Genomic DNA, 19,475 nt, shown 5'->3' with positions numbered 1-19,475 from the left:
TTTCAAACCACTGGAAAATAGACTTCCATTGATTTCAACAGAAGTTGGGTAAGGTTTTTCGAAAACAGGAGATCTGAGGAATCTTCAGGTACGTGTTTCTCCAGTTTAGTGGCTAGAAAAGCCTCTACATAACTGAACATTTTAGGACTTATACTGCTCCCTCTGAAATCAGCATAAGTTCTTCCATTGACTCAGTAGGCTTTGAATCAGCACCTTTAGGCTACATATAGATGGTGGTTGCTATTTTGGGGTACAGTGGTATCCTGAAATAGCTGTCCATGCCTATGCAATGTACCCATTGTCTCAAAACACTTTTCGAGATAACGGGAGCGCTATTCCAGCATCCCTATACACCTCATCGCATGAGGAGTACAGTGATGTCTCAAAACAGGTCTTTATTTCAGCATGTGGCATCATTTAGACAACACCACATGCCGAAAAAAACTACTTCAAAAATCTACTTGAAATAAGCTACGCAATTGGCATAGTGCAAATTGCGTAGCTTATTACGAGCTTACCACGCCATCTGGGCATAGTCTTAATGGTCAGTTTGCAAGTTAATCACATCATTGTTTAATGTACAAGGTTTTGGAGTTTTTTAAGGACTATGTTAAATAACTGTAATCTAACATAGTATGTGAATCAACATATAAACTAATAAAACCCATTGGACTAAAAGGCTCAGGGCACTGGTAATAAGGGAGAACAATTTTCAAAAGTAGAGCACTGATTCCAGTCCAAAATAGATGATTAATGATGGAAAGCTGTGAGTAGCTGATGATGAGCTCCTATGTAAACTAAATTCACAGACTATATTTGGATTTCTGTGGCCTCAGTGTTGGATCTCATCTGTATTTGTGATCTCATCTGTATTTGTGTATGATACAGAATTATTCTCCACTTGAAGCTTAATCTGTAGGGTACACTTGTTATGCACTATTAAATAAATGCTTTAGCACTTTGAAAATGAAATGTCTCTGTTCCACCTCAGAGGTGGCAGAGTTCAAAGATATGGTGTTTCCTTGCTATTAAGCCCTGTTCCTGGAATTTAAAGAAAAGGCCTCTGCTCATGGTCAAAACAAATTCAACACAGGATGCAAGGAACTCCTCAGTGACAAATACATGAAAACATATGGGTCAGAAAAATATTTCTGATTTCTGATTATGCTCCAAACAGAAGGCTGTGGCCCCTGCAACAAAGAAGTAAAGAATTACAAGATTTTTCTTAAAGAAGACATCATGCCATTGGCCCTGTAAGAAAGTAACCTATTCTGGAAGGATCCAGAGACCTGGCCTGTTGTAAATGACAGCTTGTGAGTGCCCCCAAGGTCCAGGCTTTGCATGACAGCTACACTGATCAATCATCATCATTTCTGGAACAGTGCTTGTCATATCCAAATGCTTTACAGAGGCCCTATAAACATTATGCACTTCATCTGCAAAAGAGCACCCCATGATGTATGCATGAGACCCATTTTACAAATGAAGAAACAAAAAGATAAACGCATTTTCACAAAGCCACAATGGGTGGGGGGGTCACTTTCAAGACCTGGGATTAGAATTCTGGAGTTCTTTGCTGCAAGTCCTTTAGACAGACCATGTCTTTGAGCACTTATTTTAAGTTACTCAAAGTTGGTAGTGTAGGGTGAATTCAGCAAGCTAGTTAAATTAGTGTTGTTCCCAATCCAGGGCCCATTAAAAACCATGGAAAAGTTCTAACTGACTTCAGTGGGTTTTAAATTAGGCTCAAAGGGACCTGACCTCTAGGATTTGAGCCTGTTGTTACAATGGAAGGAACTAATGGTTGCCATTGAGTGCATCTTTGATCCAAAGACAACCATATATCTCCTAAAAGCCCATGGGTATGCTACAGACTGGAAAGAGCATTTCAAATGCTTTGTATGTAGTAAAAACAGCTGGAAACAAAGGGGTGGAGGGTCACATAAGACGACGAGTGGCATTGAGGGTCAGAGCTTCCTATTGTGGGCGTTGGTGTTTACCTTGTAGCAAAGGCAGGGAATAAGAGTGAGAGTCTCCACTGGAGGCGAAGGTGGCCGTGTGTTGTGAGTAATGGCTGTCATATGTCTGTTTTCTGCTCTTGTCCCCAGGGAAAGTAGCATAGATGAATAAAAAAGACTATAAACCCAAAGGATGTGTCTACGTTGCACAAGAGAGCTAATTTCCCTGAGTGCGTCCACAGCTTCTCTAGCCTATGCTCACTGTGCCAGGCTTCAGAGCCCAAGCTCAGACCTAGCTCATATCCAGAAGGACAAATTCAGACCCAAAAGGAGCAACTATGGCTCCAGCAAATAGACCTGTCCCTTCTGTGCTAGATTTGAATCTGGAATAGATAGCAATATGCTCTGTAAAGCACAAAGAATCAGCAGGGGTTGCACATTTAAAAAGAAAAGCAAAATTTGGATCTTACCAAGGCTTTTCAAAATATAGAGTTTCATCTGTGACTGTCAGTATCTAGCACAGATATTTAGAGATACACAGGCAAACACGCAGGCAGAAAACTAGGGGAAAGAGAAAGGTAAACTGGCCTTCTGAATTCTAAAACTTTAACTAAAACAGGTTGAACCTCTCTATTTTAGCGCCCTTGGGACCTGACTGGTGCTGAACAAGAGAATGTACTGAATCATGAAAGGTCAACATTGTCTGGCAGCATTGCCAACACTTCCATTGATTACTGGGCTCTCAGAAGACATTAAGGGGCAAATTAAAGCTAAATAACAGCAGAGAACTCTGAGATCCAGGACTGATGGCTATAAACAAATTTTCTGAGGCCATGGGAAACTTGGCCATACCCAGGATTGGTGGATATCCTGCTAACTAAAATCATGCTGGATTACAGATGTTGCCGGATAACAGAGTGCCAGATTAGAGAGTTTCAGTTTGTAATAGGGTTTAATCCCAGTTCCCCATTAGGAAAAAAACCTGCTTTGGTTCTTTGGGACTCCTTTTAGAAGCACTTATCTATGTGCTTTAAGGAAGAGCACCAGAAATTTTCTATATAACCTACAATGCATTTCAGTAGATCCTCTGAAATACAACAGCTCTGCAAAGTCAGGAATACATACTCAGAAGTAGGTTTTTTATTCGGCCAGAATGTCCTGACTGCAGTCCCATCAGTCCCCTTGGTGTTCTGAACTAAATACGCCTGCATTGATATCTTGGAACATCCTATTTGTAGATCTGGATGTTTGGAGAAAATGGTGCAAGTGACTGGTTGATACACTGAGTAAGGACCAAAATAAATTGTGATTCTTTGTGGTTCCAACTTCTGTGATTTGATTTTTATTCTAACCAGGTGAGCACAGTTTTAGGCAGTTGGTAAATGTATTAGATAAATAAATAAAATGAATATTATTGCATCTTTGGCACTACATGCCACTCACACCTTTGTCATACCCTGCCTTTTCCAACCACCTAGTTAGCCATGCACCACATTGCATGGCTCAGTTTCCCCTCAGTGTTCATACAAAATATTACAGACAAATCCCACTTTGCCACACCTGAGTTGATCAAAAGAACTGTTTATCCACAAACCGCTCCCTCACTCCTCCCCTCTCCAGATTTGTTGTGTGGATGCACATAAAATCCAGATCACATATTGCAGATCAGATGAGGTGTTGAGACTGAGGGATGAAGATCAGCTGTGTATCCACATTTTGGATGCATGCAGGGCTCTGCAGTTTAGCAGAGGATCATATGAAATGGGCTACCGTTGTGCAAGCCTCTAGTACAGAGACGTGACATAAGAAGCAGCAGTAGTCTAAGGAGCATCTGATATCACCAGTGTATGGAGATCATGTGAAAGAGTCTAAGGGCAAGCATATTTACAACACCCAGTGGTGAGCGTCTGCTCTACTCACTGCTTGGCAACATCTTGTGGCTCTTCTGATTTCCCTTCCTTTCCTCTCCATGGCTTAGTCCTCTAGCTAAGTCACCTAAAAGTTCTCCCCACTATCAAGGAACCATTAAAGCCTGCTTTCAACCAATCCTCAACCCAAAGATGTAGGCTTTTGCTCTGCCAGCCCTTACTGCTTCTTCCCAGAAGCGCTTCTTAGTGTGTATTTACACCTTCCTGGTCTTTTCCCCTTGTACCAGGGATTATGAGCACAAGGTCCCTATGCAGTTTATCAACACCTTTTCTCATAGATCCCACCTAGCTCTTCCCACAGCTGGACTTCTTCAGCAATTAGGGCTGAGCATTCAGTAGCTTCAGTTTTTTCCAGGTGCAGAGTAAAGATAATTTACCTTCCTCAGCCTACATTTAGACTATACCAGCTATGCTAAAAGAGTCTAATCTGCTTTACAAACAGTTCTACCCTTGAAATACAGATGTCCTGATGGCTGAACCCAGAAACTTCTTACTATTACAAAGCATTGTTACCCCATTGTTCAGGGGAGAAAAATGATTGAAAAGGCAGGGAGAATTTGGGTGGATTGAATGAAAATATGTAGGCAAGAATTTGGCCAGGACACTGGCATTCATGCATCTCAACTCTTTTCCCAAGGTCTAGTCCTACTTCAATGACCAGATGTGATCATGGTCTTGATTTCTATCGAATTCTAAAGCTAGCATCTCCAGAAGCTCAACATCCCCTCTCTGCCATTCTAAGGCACTAGTTCAGTTTTGACTCAAAGAGAAGAGTGCTAACTCTTAAATCATCAGTATTACTTCCTAAAGTGCCCAGCCCCCCGCCCCAAGCAAATAATGACTTATCCCAACCAGGCTTATGTCATGAGATCAAAGAGGATCAGGAAGCACAAAAAGCTACAGCTGTAGTACAGTTTTCGCCTCCCTGGTCTGATACTCAGGACATGAATGGTCCCAAACTAGGGATTTTGTCAGACCAGGCAGGACAGTACTCCCCTGCTGTCCGTCGGCTATACTCTGAGGCTCTGCTTTGGGCATCGGTCCACTCCCAGCCGCCAGCAACAGCTGCTGGCTCCCCCAGCATCCAGCTTCTTGGCCCCAGTGATACTCCTATTCCCCAGCCACTGCCTGCTTCCCTGCCATGCTCCCAGCTGCTGCAGCTCCCCAGCTCCCCAGCCATGGCAGCCTGGCCCCAGCCATGACTCCCTGAAGGCTTCTGAGACTGGCCCCAGCTCCCTGGAAGCTTCCTGGTTGCAGTAGCATGGCCCTAGCCACAGCTCCTTGGATGTGATGGCCTGGACCCCCAGCTGTGGCAGCCCAGTTCCACAGAGGCTTCCCAGCTGGCCTTAGCAGCCTGGGTCCCCGAATGTCGCCTGGGCCTGGCTACCATAGCTCCCCTCCACTGGCTTCCTGGTCCCACTGGGTTCTTGGCCTCTGCTGCTGCAGCCTGCTCCCGCTGGCTTCCTGGCCCTCATCAGCTTCCCCACCTGGCTGCAGGTGCCCAGCCCCAGCTGGGGCTTCCAGCTGCAGGACACACAGCTGGCGTCTCTGCCTGGCTACCAGGGCTCTCTGATCCAGCAACATCCATGGTCCTGCCAGACAACAGATGTTGCCAGACCAAGGAGCTCTGGATGTTAGAGGTTGAACCTTCATACATATTGCAGTTATTACCAGACTTAAAACTGGAAAGGAAGTTTCAGCATTATGTTAATCAGGTCTGACAATGACAGTAGCATTTTCCCCCTAACATTTTGACAGGTTGCAAAATGAGTGTTAAATGATAAGACACTGGGACAAAAGGTTGTTGTACATAAGCATTAGGCAGCTTTGGATAACAGATTGGTGTATAAATTCAGAAATGACAGCAGTGCTTAGCAACATTTGACCTCAAATTTAGTATAGGAAAGAAGTATTTGCTGAAACTGCAACGAGTGGTGCTCCACCTGGAGATAAAACATCCATTCGAGGTCTTCTTAGGTGTGACCCTAGCCTTCAGAATAGAATGAGACTAGTCTTTATTCAGATCTAAGTATACTTAGATTTCCAGAAAGCCTTTGACACGGTCCCTCACCAAAGGCTGTTATGTAAATTAGGTGGTCATGGGATAGGAGGCAAAATCCTTTCATGGATTGGGAACTGGTTAAAAGACAGGAAACAAAGGGTAGGAATATATGGTAAATTTTCACAATGGAAGGAGGTAACTAGTGGTGTTCCCCAAGGGTCAGTCCTGGGACCAATCTTGTTCAACTTATTCATCAATGATCTAGAGAAAGGGGTAAGCAGTGAGGTGGCAAAGTTTGCAGATGACACCAAACTGTTCAGGATAGTCAAAACCAAAGCAGACTGTGAAGAACTTCAAAAAGATAGCAGCAAACTGAGCGATTGGGCAGCAAAATGGCAAGCGAAATTTAATGTGGGTAAGTGTAAGGTAATGCACATTGGGAAAAATAACCCCAATTATACATACAATATGATGGGGGCACATTTAGCAACGACAGATCAGGAAAGGGATCTTGGAATTATAGTGGATAGTTCTCTGAAAACATCCACGCAGTGTGCAGTGGCAGTCAGTAAAGCAAATAGGATGTTAGGAAAAATTAAAAAAGGGATAGAAAATAAGACGAAGAATATCTTACTTCCCCTTTATAAAACTATGGTACACCCACATCTTGAGTACTGCATGCAGATGTGGTCTCCTCACCTCAGAAAAGATATATTGGCGTTAGAAAAGGTTCAGAAAGGGCAACTAAAATGATTAAGGGTTTGGAACGGGTCCAATATGAGGAGAAGCTAGAGAGACTGGGACTTTTCAGTCTAGAAAAGAGGAGACTGAGGGGCAATATGATAGAGGTATATAAAATAATGAATGGTGTGGAGAAAGTGAATACAGAAAAAGTTATTTACTGGTTCCCATAATATAAGAACTAGAGGACACCAAATGAAATTAATGGGTAGCAGGTTCAAAACTTATCAAAGAAAGTTTTTCTTCACACAGTGCACAGTCAACCTGTGGAACTCCTTACCACAGGGTGCTGTGAAGGCCAGGACTCTAACAGAGTTTAAAAAAAGAGCTTGATAAATATTTGGAAGTTAGGTCCATAGATGGCTATTAAAAAGGGGTAAGGTATGGTGCCTAGCCTTTTGTTGAAGGCAGGAGATGGATGGCAGGAGACAAATCGCTTGACCATTGTCTTCGGTTCACCTCCTCTGGGGCACCTGGCACTGGCTACTGTCGGCAGACAGGATACTGGGCTAGATGGACCTTTGGTCTGATCCAGTATGTCCATTCTTATGTTCTTATGTTCCTAAGATTTGAACTGCAGGTAGCCCATAATCTAGTCCCTCTTCTCTTGGAAAAGTTTGGCATGTAAGAGGCATAAAAGCAATGTACTAGCAGGAGGCAGATCAATAGCACTCTTACAGATTTTGAAAAGTCATTTGTGGTTATTCCCAGGTAGTAGATGAATTTGGAAGAGGCACTGTCTCTGTCTGATGGTTGGTATTTGCATAAGAAGCTAGGATTTAAGTCAGGTGGAGACTTGTCCTAGATTGCACAGAGAGTCTGCCTAGTGTTCTCCTGTTAGTCAATTTACAACACTTGCTCTTTGGAGAGCTCTAATGTTTTACAGTTGTGTCCTTAGAATGTGTTTTTAATACAACTCTAGCAAAGAATGTTGTGCGTGTCCTTTCTGGGGAAAAGGTGAAGGCTGTGGGAGCTTTCTGTGATTATGTAACTTGCTTATTTTTCTCCCTTAACAAAAGCATTATAAAGTTTATAACAGAAAAGTCTTACGAATTCATACAAAGTTTGTAAATTTTAAAATGTTCACACGTTTTTTCATTTGTATGTGAAGATTCAAGTTCACACATTGCATAAATATAAAAGGACCTCAGAAGATTAACAGTGTGGGTTGATTTAAAAAATAAATGTTTTAAGATTTTTCTGACATGTGACAATCTGAATTAAGCATGTCTTCCAAGATCTAGAAATCAGAGTCATCTCCTTGGAACAAATAAATTCACAACACAACTGGGAGAGGATGGAGATTCCAAAACTTCAAAGCACCCCATATATGCTGAGTTCAGGCACGCTGTATCCTTCCCATTCACCAGTGTTATCTTGTAGTGCATTTTGTTCCTCTGTAAACACTCTGTAAAGCATTGGTGCTTCACAGATATCACGAATGACAGGGCAATTTCAGTGGATTAAGAAAACTCACCTAATAAATATGAAGAAAGCGTGTACATTGTTACTAATACAAAAATGCAAATGAATATGTAGAATTTCTAACAGTTGATGGACCTCTTCATTTTTAAATGCTAGGTTTTTGATCCAAAATTCTGTTCCTGGAACACGTTTCCAAATCCCAACCTGTTAGTTGAGATCGTTATTGTTTTTCCACTCCCAGTCCAAATGGGCATATGCACAAGCTACACATGCACACATCCGTGACAGAAAAAAATCCAAGAAAAATGATAATAAAAATCAACAGCAACAAGGTGGCACTTCCCACCTGAAGCCAATGCTGTGATTAGTAGGGGCCTGTGAGGCTTCTTTTATCATTTTGCACAGAAGTCAACACCACCATGTTGCATAACAGACACTTGACAAAATTACTGTACTTCATGACAGACACTGGGATTAGGAGAGGAGGTTACGTCATTCAGCCATTCCATTTTTTTAAAACAACTACCCTGGACCTCAATTTTTTTTCCCACAGACATTTTGCTGACCCCTGATTTTGCAGCCTGTCAGATATACTGACTAGGCTCAACAGCATGACACATTGGAGAGATCCCAAAAGCCAGAGGGCAGCACCTAATTTAGAGAAAATGGAGCAGTCTACAGCTGTCCTAATCTCTCATATGTAGACGTGAATGGTAGGTATTGAGTAATGTCCCCCTGTTCATATTAGGAACAAGGGTAGACACAAGGAAGAACTTCAGAGGCACGTGGTTAATGACTGCACTTTGACCCAATATATTAATTGGATTAAATTCATAAGTACTTTGAAAAAAAATCTTAATCTCAAACCATCATCTAGTTTTACCCACTGGTAAGTCAGAGAAATCCATTTGTCAGTACAGTTAAAATTAATGAGAAATGTTGACAGGAATTTTGGCATGATATGATGTATTCAGATCTGCAGTAGCACTATGGAAATTGTTTCTAATATAACTTTAGAAGGAACAAAAAAGAACCACCCAAACCTTTTACAAGTTGCTGCAAATAGCAAACATATGATTTTCTTGACTCACTTCTATTTTAAATACTAAAGTACACATTACCCATTTCATACAAAGGCGGATGTACATACAGCCTGGACTTTACACACGTCTTCAGTATTCTGATCAACAGTGACCACAGTGTGTTCAGAGGAAAATAAACATCAGCAACAAAACTTTGCTTATTTAAATACCGTTAAAATTATGATACAGTAAGTGCTAGGGAATTCACAATTACAGGTGACAATGCTTCCTTGATTAAAGTGGACATAGCTAAAACTCCACGTCCAAAGGCCATTGAATGTCATAAAAGCTCAGGTCAGAATTTATATGTAAACTCTGTGTGTGAGCCAATGTCTTTGATTAGCTGGATTTAAACTTTGCATAGACAGATCCTGACACATATCTTTAACCTTGTTTCCCACCACCTTCCCGTTAGCCCCTCTACTCTGCAACTGATGTCAGTGTTGCCATTCCCTTGGTTTTTGGTTCCATCTGTATTTTTTTCCTGTGCTGCTCCTACACCTGGAATGATCTTCCAGAGACCAACTCCTCTCTAACCTTACTCCTGTTATGTTGTGAAAAGGTAGTGCACTAACTAAAACACCTTATTTACAGAGAGTTCAGGATGCACGTGACAGCAGTGAGCCATTGCATGATCAGATTATCATCAACCTCATCCATTCCCCCACTGGCTCATCCTGCCATTAAGCCATGTCTAGGAACTGAATGCACATTCTTCTGGACAGGGTATTGTCTTTGTACATATTTCTGTAAAGAATAACACATACTTTTGGGTGCTGTAAAACTAATTATGAATTATTAATACTTAACCAGGCTGAAGTCATTAACTCATCTATGGGAAGCTTTGTATCTTAATATCTCAGCTTACATTGTGTACGAATTATACTAGAAAACAATGCACACTAAATACTCCTGAATTTGAATCATGATCAACATTTATTATTACTTATACAGAGCCAATCTGCAACACACACACACACACACACACACACACACACACACATTGAATAAAATTGTGGGTCTTCCAAAGCCAATGGAAAAACCTCTATTAACTTCAAAGAGGTCAGGATTCCATCCACTGTCTTCACTCATGCAAATTGTCCCTAGGAATCACTTCAGGAACCAGCAGAGGTGGTTGTTCTAGCAGTGAAGGCACTTTACAGCCAATAGAAGGTCCCTGCACTGAGATGCTTGCCATACACATTGTATTTAACTCAATAACAGATGAGGAACAGAGGAAGGACAAGGGCACACAGCTTGTGTGATACTAAAGAAATTATCATGAAATTTGCTTTATATTGGGAAGACATCTTTTTATTCCTCTCATGGTGCTTGGTCCTTGCCAAGGGGGTAGGGGACTGGACTCAATGACCTCCTGAGGGCCCTTCCAGTTCTCTGAGTAGTGTGTGTGCGCGAGTGATTTGTAAATAAATTAATTGTGTGCAAAATGATTTGTGGATAAAGTCCAGAATAAAGGCCAGCATGAACACCTGGGAAGGGGGTCATATATACATTTTACATAATAATGAAATGTTAAAATAGAAGCTTCAGAAATGCACCAGATGAATGGGTCTCCTCAAAGGCTTTCAGCTTATCTTCCTTCAGATGGGGCCTACATTAATTTTCTGTGACTAATTTGGTCTGCACATCTTTTAGGGAGTGGTTCAACTGTGTTTGTTCGGCACTGATGGTATTGACACACACACACAGTAACTGGTTTAGCCTGATAACGATGAGCCTAAAGATATTGCGGGAGTATTATTCCTGTGATTAAAAGTGAAATGACCATGGCCCATGACTGGAAATATTATCCTATAGTTTTATACAATACAATACTCTACTGAGGATGACTAAAGCCGTGTCTACACGTGCACGCTACTTCGAAGTAGCGGCACTAACTTCGAAATAGCGCCCGTCACGGCTACACGCGTCGGGCGCTATTTCGAAGTTAACTTCGACGTTAGGCGGCGAGACGTCAAAGCCGCTAACCCCATGACGGGATAGGAATAGCACCCTACTTCGACGTTCAACGTCGAAGTAGGGACCGTGTAGTCGTTGCGCGTCCCGCAACGTCGAAATTGCAGGGTCCTCCATGGCGGCCATAAGCTGAGGGGTTGAGAGACGCTCTCTCCAGCCCCTCAGCTCAATGGTGGCCGTGTGGAGCAGCCCCTTAAAGGTCCCCTCCCCCTCCCTTCCTGTGCAGGAAGCTGAGGGAACGTGCAGGCAGCAGCTCAGACACGCGGCCAGCCTGCACATCCCTCAGCAGCCACAGGAGGCACAGGACCTTTAATGGCCACCTGGCAGCCCCCCTAGCGCCCCCAGGGGACCCCCCCCCCAAGGGGAGCCAGGGCAGCCAGCCCAGCCAGCCTGGCAGCCAGGCCGGCAAGCGGCAGCGGGGCCCCTCCTGGACGGAGGCCGAGCTGCGGGACCTGCTGGGGCTCTGGAGCGAGGAGGAGGTGCTCCAGGTAATGGGGAGCAAGAGGAGGAACACGGATGTGTTCGCTCGGCTGGCCGAGGGCCTGGCCGCCCGGGGTCACCCTGCCCACACTCCTGATCACGTCAGGAGTAAGGTGAAGGAGCTGCGGCAGGGTTACGCCCGGGCCCGGGATGTGGCCAGCCGATCTGGGGCCGCCCCCCGTCACTTGCCCCTTTTACAGGGAGCTCAGGGACATCCTGGGCCCCCGGCACACCTCCTCCCCTCCGGCCACCCTTGATACTTCGGCCGACGAGCCCCAGCAGGCCCTGCAGCCGGAGTCCGCCCTGGAGGTAAGCCCTGCACCCCAGGGGCCCCCCCCGGGAGCCCACCCCCGGGCCATCGCGGCAGAAGGAGGAGGAGGAGGAGGAGGGGGGCTCCTCCTCCGCAGAATCCGGGCTGCAGATCCTCCTCCTGCCATCCCGGAGCAGCAGCCGGGCCTCCGCCCCCCGGGGATCTCTGGACCGTGGGAGTGGACCAACAGATATGTACCCCTCTCTGGTGTACACCCCTGGGCTTGAGGGGCGGGGGTAATAGATATGTGTCCAGGGCCCCCCACATGCTCACATGGCCATGGCCCCAAAGACAGCAGGGCCATGTCCCCACAGCAGTGCATCAGCCCCTGCCCCCCCGCACCCCGCACGACAGTGCCATGCCCCATCCCCGGGTCAGGGGGGGAGCGGAACCTCGAGGGGCCCCCGGGAGGAGGGGGTGGGACACCCCGCAGCAGCAGCAGCAGCAGCAGCATGTGATGGAGTGGGGGGAGTGCAAAAGGGAGACTCAGGCTAGATATGAGCAACAAGAGGCGAATAGCTCCCAGGGGCAAAGGATGATCCTGGGGCTACAGCTGGCAGGTGACACCTCTGCCCTGAACAAAGAGGAGGGAGGAGCCGAGCTGGCTTTGAATCGGGGGGGGGGGGCGGGGGCCGAACGTAGAGGCTAGGGGAAGGGAGAGCTGGAAGGCAGCCAGCCTGAGGAGGGGGAAAGCTACACCCCAGAGGGGCACCCCTTGGGGTCTTCTCCCCAGGACGGGTTGGAAGGACTGTCTCTTCTGACAGCTGGTGCTGTCACTCCTGGGAGAAACTGGGCATCTGTGGCCTAAGAAACCTCTCCTGTCAGACCCTGCGGAGTGAAGTGAGAGTCTCTCCCACCAGAGGACGGGGTGCAGTGCAGGGGGACCCCTGAACCCCATCCATCACAGCAGCATCTCCCGGGGACGGGGATGGGGAACCTGCAGCACAGGGCTGGGGGGACAAAGGCCACGGCTCAGGGCCCACACTAACGTCTGTCTCCATTCTTCTTCCCCCCGTCCTCTCCTGTGTCCCGCAGCTGCACCATCGGAAGGACCGGAAGAGAGCGCCGGCGAGGCATCAGTGGTCCCGGAGACCCCTCCGGGGCCATTGCTCCAGGTAAGCCCCTCGGCCGAGGACTGACCGCCCCCATGGCAGGCTAGATGGCGGACCCCGCGTCACCACCAGCCGACGGCGACGGACCCCCAGCTGCTGGCCTGCCTGCTCCACCCGCCACACCACCAGCTGCTCCGCACGTTGCCGTCCCGTCTGCCGTCGCCCCGCCACCCACCACCGAGGGCCGGAGCGCCGAGGGACCCCTGGAGCCAGCTGAGACTCGCCGGGCATATCTTCCAGTCCGCCCCACCCCCAGCCAGCCCCGGAGAGGGCTGCGGCCGCGGCGGGGCTCCCGGCTGTCCACGCCCAGTGCCGGACTTTAGGGGCGAGGGCCCCAGGACGTGGCCCCCCCTCGTATATAGTTGTGACATTAATTTGTGCCCCCCGTTTGCCCCGTCCCCCCCATGTAAATAGTTCTCCCCTTTATCATCCCTGGTTTTCTTTTTATTACTGAACAAACTTTTTGATTACTATTGTTTTATTTGTACACATTACTTTTGTTCCACACGTTGTATATAGTTTCTTCTTGTTTTATTAATAGTTAAAAAAAAAAGTTCTAAAAGAAAAAGCAGTTTAAGTTCAGCCACAAGTGCGTGCTGTCATTTGTCCAGGAAAAGTGGGAGGCGGGTGCGGTTAGGTGCTCCATGGTGTGGGCGTTGGGGCAGGGAGTGTTGTGGAGGAAGGGGTGGGCAGTGGGGGGCCTGGCAGAGTTCCCCCAGCGGCCTCATCATCGAAGTGGGCCCGCAGGGCCTCCTGGACCCGGGTCCCTTCGGGGTCCACCTGCCGACTGGGGGCAGCAGGTGGCTGCACGTTGGCCCTGCCGGCCTCCACAGCCCAGCCCTGAAAAAAGGCCTCCCCCTTGCTCTCCACCAAATTGTGCAGGGCGCAGCAGGCACCCACAATCAGGGGGATGTTGTTGGGGCCCGCATCCAGGCGGGTCAGGAGACATCTCCAGCGTCCTTTCAGGCGGCCAAATGAGTGCTCCACCACCTGGCGCGCGTGGTTCAGGCGCTGGTTGAAGCGCTCCTGGCTAGCGGAGAGCTGGCCCGTGTACGGGTGCATGAGCCAGGGCCGGAGGGGGTATGCCGCATCTGCGATGACGCAGAGGGGCATGGTGGTGTCCCCCAGAGGGATCTCCTGCTGGGGGATGTAGGTCCCCGCCTCCAGCTGGCGGCACAGGCCCGAGTTCCGGAAAACCCGGGCGTCGTGGGTGCTGCCCGGCCAGCCCACATAAATGTCCTGGAAACGGCCCCGGCTGTCCACCAAGGCCTGGAGGACCACAGAATGGTAGCCCTTGCGATTGATGTAGCGTCCTCCACTGTGATGCGGGGTGCGGATGGGGATGTGAGTCCCATCCAGAGCCTCGAAGCAATTGGGGAAGCCCAGGGTGGCAAAGGCCACGATGGTGGCATCTGGGTCCCCCAGCCTCACGAGCCTGTGCAGGAACATGGCATTGATGGCACACACAACCTGCAGGGAAAGCACATGGGAGAGCACCAATGAGGGGTGAGCAGGGTGTGCGTGGCCCTGCCCTGCCCTCCCCTCCCCTTCCCTGCCCTGCCCTGCCCTCCCCACCCCTCCTCTGCCCTCCTCTGCCCGGGCCCCCCTCCCCTGCCCTGCCCTCCCCCTGTGGGTTCTCTTACCTCCATGAGGACAGCCCCGACGGTGGCCTTGCCAACTCCAAACTGCTGTTCCACGGATCGGTAGCTGTCTGGAGTGGCCAGCTTCCAGACAGCGATGCCAACCCGTTTCTCCACAGGGAGGGCACGCCGCATGGCGGTGTCCTGGTGCCTGAGTGCGGGGGTGAGCCACTGGCACAGCTCCATAAATGTCTGCCGGCTCATCCTGAAGTTCCTGAGCCAGTGGTCGTCGTCCAACTCCTCAAGCTCCAGCCACTCCCACCAGTCGGTGCTGGTGGGGTAGCTCCACAGCCGCCGGCGTGTGAGGTTGGGGGGGGGTGCTGCAGTGTTGGGGGTTGAGCCCTGCTGCCCTGGGGGCAGCTCCTTCTCCGGTGTAGCAAGGAGGTGCTCAGCTGCCTCCCACATGGCATGGATCAGGGCAAGCCCTGCTCCTGCCGGGAGGGCTGAGTGGACCTCTGGCTGCTGCTGCTGCTGCTGTCAGGGGTCCATGCCTGCGTCACCCGGGGTCTGTGTGCCTATGGCTCCTCAGACCGCGTGCTGTGCAGGCTGAGTGTGTCTGGGAGGGGCCCTTTAAGGGAGCTGCTAGCTGTTTCCCCGGAAGCGCTAGTCCGCCCTGTGACCCTGTCTGCAGCTGTGCCTGGCATCCCTATTTCAATGTGTGCTACTTCGGCGTGTAGACATTCCCTCACAGCGCCTATTTCGATGTTGTGCTGCGCAACGTCGAAGTTGAACATCGACGTTGCCAGCCCTGGAGGACGTGTAGACGTTATTCATCGAAATAGCCTATTTTGATGTTGCTACATCGAAATAAGCTATTTCGATGTCGGCTTCATGTGTAGACGTAGCCTAAGTGTGGGAAAGCACCTAAGAGACCTACAGAATATTTCCAGTGATCTGTCACATTTATTTCACTTTTGATAACAAAAATTATATGCCTACACTATCTTTAGGCTTATCTCTCTCAGACTAAACCAGTTATCTCACACATACACATTGACCTCCTAGCTCCTATAGTTTGAACCTCTCTAGTCCAGCACTATCTGGTCTAGCAACATCCGTGGTCTATCGTGATTTTAATTAGTCAAATGTCGACTTATCACGTGTGTGGCCAAGTTTCCCATGGTCCCATAAAGTTTGTTTACAGCCATCAGTCCTGACTCTGTGTTCTCTGCTGTTATTTAGCTCTAATTTACTTCTAAATGTCTTCTAAGAGCCTAGTAAGTAGTGGAAGTGTTGATAATGTTGCCAGACAATATTGACCTCGTGTGGTTTGGCAAATTCTCTTGTTCAGCACAGGTCAGGTCCCAAAGGTACAAGACTAGAGAGGTTCAACCTGTAGAACCAGTTCTTGGATTATATAAGTAAATCATTCCTGAGCTAATATCACAGCTGTATATACATACATATATATACAGCTGTAAATATATATATATAAAAAAAACCCATATGTAAACATGTTTGCCTGAGGATAATATCTAGAACCTGCTCTTTTACTGAATTAGTCTATTGTCTGTAAGGCAACGATATTCATACATTCTGAGGCCAGAAGTGAACAGTGTCATTACCCAGCTCTGAGCTCCCCTCTGACACAGGCCATAGAATTTACCTGAAATAGTTCTTCGAACAGACCTGTAGGAAGATTGTATCTTAATATTTTATTTTGTATTGTAAATTAATGATATCAGAATACTATGCAAGCTAAAGAATATCTAAGTTTTGGTTTAGAGCCTGTTGGTGTTGGAAAAATCCATCATTTTCCTTGGTAAATTGTTCCAGTGGTTATTTGTTTACTGCTAAAAACATATGTTTTATTTCCAGCCTGAATTTGTGTAGCTTTTACTTCCCGCCAATGAATCATATTATGTCTGCTCCAACTAGACCATAGATCAAATATTTTCCTTTCATGTAGATTTAAGCTGTTGTTGTCCCTTCCTAGAGGTATGACTCGGGCTTCCTCTCAGGTACCAGCTAGTAAAAATGGCTTGTCCTCCCTCCATGCATGGGCTAGATTCTGCATATCTCGATGTGATGCCTGGTGCCACCAGCCAATGCGATTCCTCTCTGTGCCTGGGTGCTCTGCCTTGTGAATAACTAATATTAGGAATATGACACAGTACACAAGAAACAAAATACAATAATGCAAAGTCCAGTAAATGAAATGCCAGGAGCCAAAATAAAAATTAGGAAACAGAAACAGATATTTGAAGAAAGGATTAAGGTCAACAAATACATGTTTAAAATTTCTAATACAAACAAAACAAAAAAGCAGTCAAGTAGCACTTCAAAGACTAACAAAATAATTTATTAGGTGAGTTTTCATGGGACAGAACCACTTCTTCAGACCATAGCCATACCAGAACAGACTCAATATTTAAGGCACAGAGAACCAAAAACAGTAATCAAGCAGAACAAATCAGAAAAAAAGATCAAGGTGAGCAAATCAGAGAGTAGAGGTGTTGAAGGGGGGAGGTCAAGAATTAGATTAAGCCAAGTATGCAAACGAGCCCCTATAGTGACTCAGAAAATTCCCATTCTGGTTCAAACCATGTGTTAATGTGCCGAATTTGAATATAAAAAACAGCTCAGCTGTCTCCCTTTCAAGAGTAGTGTGAAAATTTTGATTCGGTAACACGCAAACTCTTAAGTCATTAACAGAATGGCCCACTCCATTAAAACATTGACTAACCAGTTTGTGGATCTGGAGTGTTATGTCTGTTTTGTGCCCATTAACTCTTTGTCTAAGGGAGTTTGAAGTCTGTCCCATGTACAAAGCATCTGAGCTTTGTTGGCACATGATGGCATATATGATGTTAGTTGAGGGACGTGAGAATGTGCCCGTGATTTTTTGAATAACCTGGTTAGGTCCAGTGATGGTATTTCCAGAAAAGATATGAGGACAAAGCTGGCAGCAGGCTTTGTTGCAAGGAACGGTTCCAGGACTGGTATTCCTGGGGTATAGACTGTGGCTGTTGGTGAGGATCCTCATAAGGTTGGGAGGTTGTCTGTAGGAGAGAACAGGCCTGTCACCTTGGACCTTCTGGAGTGTGGCATCCTGATTAAGGATAGGTTGTAGGTCTTTAATAATTTGTTGCAGTGGTTTGAGTTGGGGGCTGTAGGTAATGACCAGTGGTGTTCTGTTCTTAGCTTTTTTGGGCCTATCTCGGAGTAGCTGGTCTCCGGGTATTCATCTGGCCCTGTTGATTTGTTTTTTTATTTCTCCTGGTGGTTAATTCAGGTTTATGATATTTGGTAAAGATCTTGTAGTTTTTGGTCTCTGTCAGTTGGATCAGAGCAAATGCAATTGTACCTAAGGGCTTGACTGTAAACAATGGATCTAGTTATGTGTGCAGGATGGAAGCTAGAAGAGTGTAGGTAAGTATAGCGATCAGTGGGTTTCCGTACAGTACAAATCAAAGATGGCCTGATCGGTACCACACTGTATTGGAAATCCAATACATCAAATGACTCCTTTACTTCCATTCATGTTACAAAAGTGCTCTAGATCTGTGTATAAAAACTGACAACAGTTACTCGATGGCACTCAAAATATAAAGCGTAATTGTTAGATATTTTTAGACTCAATTAAATGCAGTGTGCATTTAAAATGGTTTCCTCTCGTTCAGTGATAGCTAGTCTGTGGCTCACAAGTCATGTGTCTCTCTTTGAATTGTAGCTTGTGGCTCTTCAAGGCTCCCTCTCAGTGTGCTGTGGCCCAGGAGCAGACGAGTTGCAGCACTCCGAGAGGGAGCCTTCAATCCTCCCTCCTGGAGCACCACAAACTTCTGATTCCCAGCGCTCCTGGAGGGAGAAGGGCCAGATTAATGCAAGTGCATTAGGGGCTGCAGCCCAGACCCTGCTAAAAGATCTCCAGGGCACCAGGGCTACGTCTACACGTGCACCCAACTTCGAAATAGCTTATTTCGATGTTGCGACATCGAAATAGGCTATTTCGATGAATAACGTCTACACGTCCTCCAGGGCTGGCAACGTCGATGTTCAACTTCGACGTTGCTCAGCCCAACATCGAAATAGGCACAGCGAGGGAACGTCTACACGCCAAAGTAGCACACATCGAAATAAGGGAGCCAGGCACAGCTGCAGACAGGGTCACAGGGCGGACTCAACAGCAAGTCGCTCCCTTAAAGGGCCCCTCCCAGACACACTTTCATTAAACAGTGCAAGATACACAGAGCCAACAACTAGTTGCAGACCCTGTATATGCAGCACGGACCCCCAGCTGCAGCAGCAGCAGCCAGAAGCCCTGGGCTAAGGGCTGCTGCCCACGGTGACCACAGAGCCCCGCAAGGGCTGGAGAGAGAGTATCTCTCAACCCCCCAGCTGATGGCCGCCATGGAGGACCCCGCTATTTCGATGTTGCGGGACGCGGATCGTCTACACGTCCCTACTTCGATGTTGAACGTCGAAGTAGGGCGCTATTCCCATCTGCTCATGGGGTTAGCGACTTCGACGTCTCGCCGCCTAACGTCGATTTCAACTTCGAAATAGCGCCCGACGCGTGTAGACGTGACGGGCGCTATTTCGAAGTTAGTGCCGCTACTTCGAAGTAGCGTGCACGTGTAGACGCAGCTCAGAAGTCCAAATCTTTTGGGAGGGGGCTCCCTTAGCCTAGGGCTGCAGCTCCTAAATCCCCTGTATTAATATGGCAGGGGGAGGCAGCTTTTCATGGTGCTGATCCTCCCTGCTGGACTGGAGCTGCACAGTGACCAAGGGAAACTCTGATGCTCTGTCTGTGTGTTGCCCTTGCCTGCAGGAACCGCTCCCACAAGTCTCATTGGCCAGCAATTATTTCTTATGGGAGC

Source organism: Carettochelys insculpta, chromosome 2, assembly GCF_033958435.1.
Source record: "Carettochelys insculpta isolate YL-2023 chromosome 2, ASM3395843v1, whole genome shotgun sequence".
In the NCBI taxonomy this organism is placed as follows: domain Eukaryota; kingdom Metazoa; phylum Chordata; order Testudines; family Carettochelyidae; genus Carettochelys; species Carettochelys insculpta.
This window is presented reverse-complemented; position numbering follows the sequence as displayed.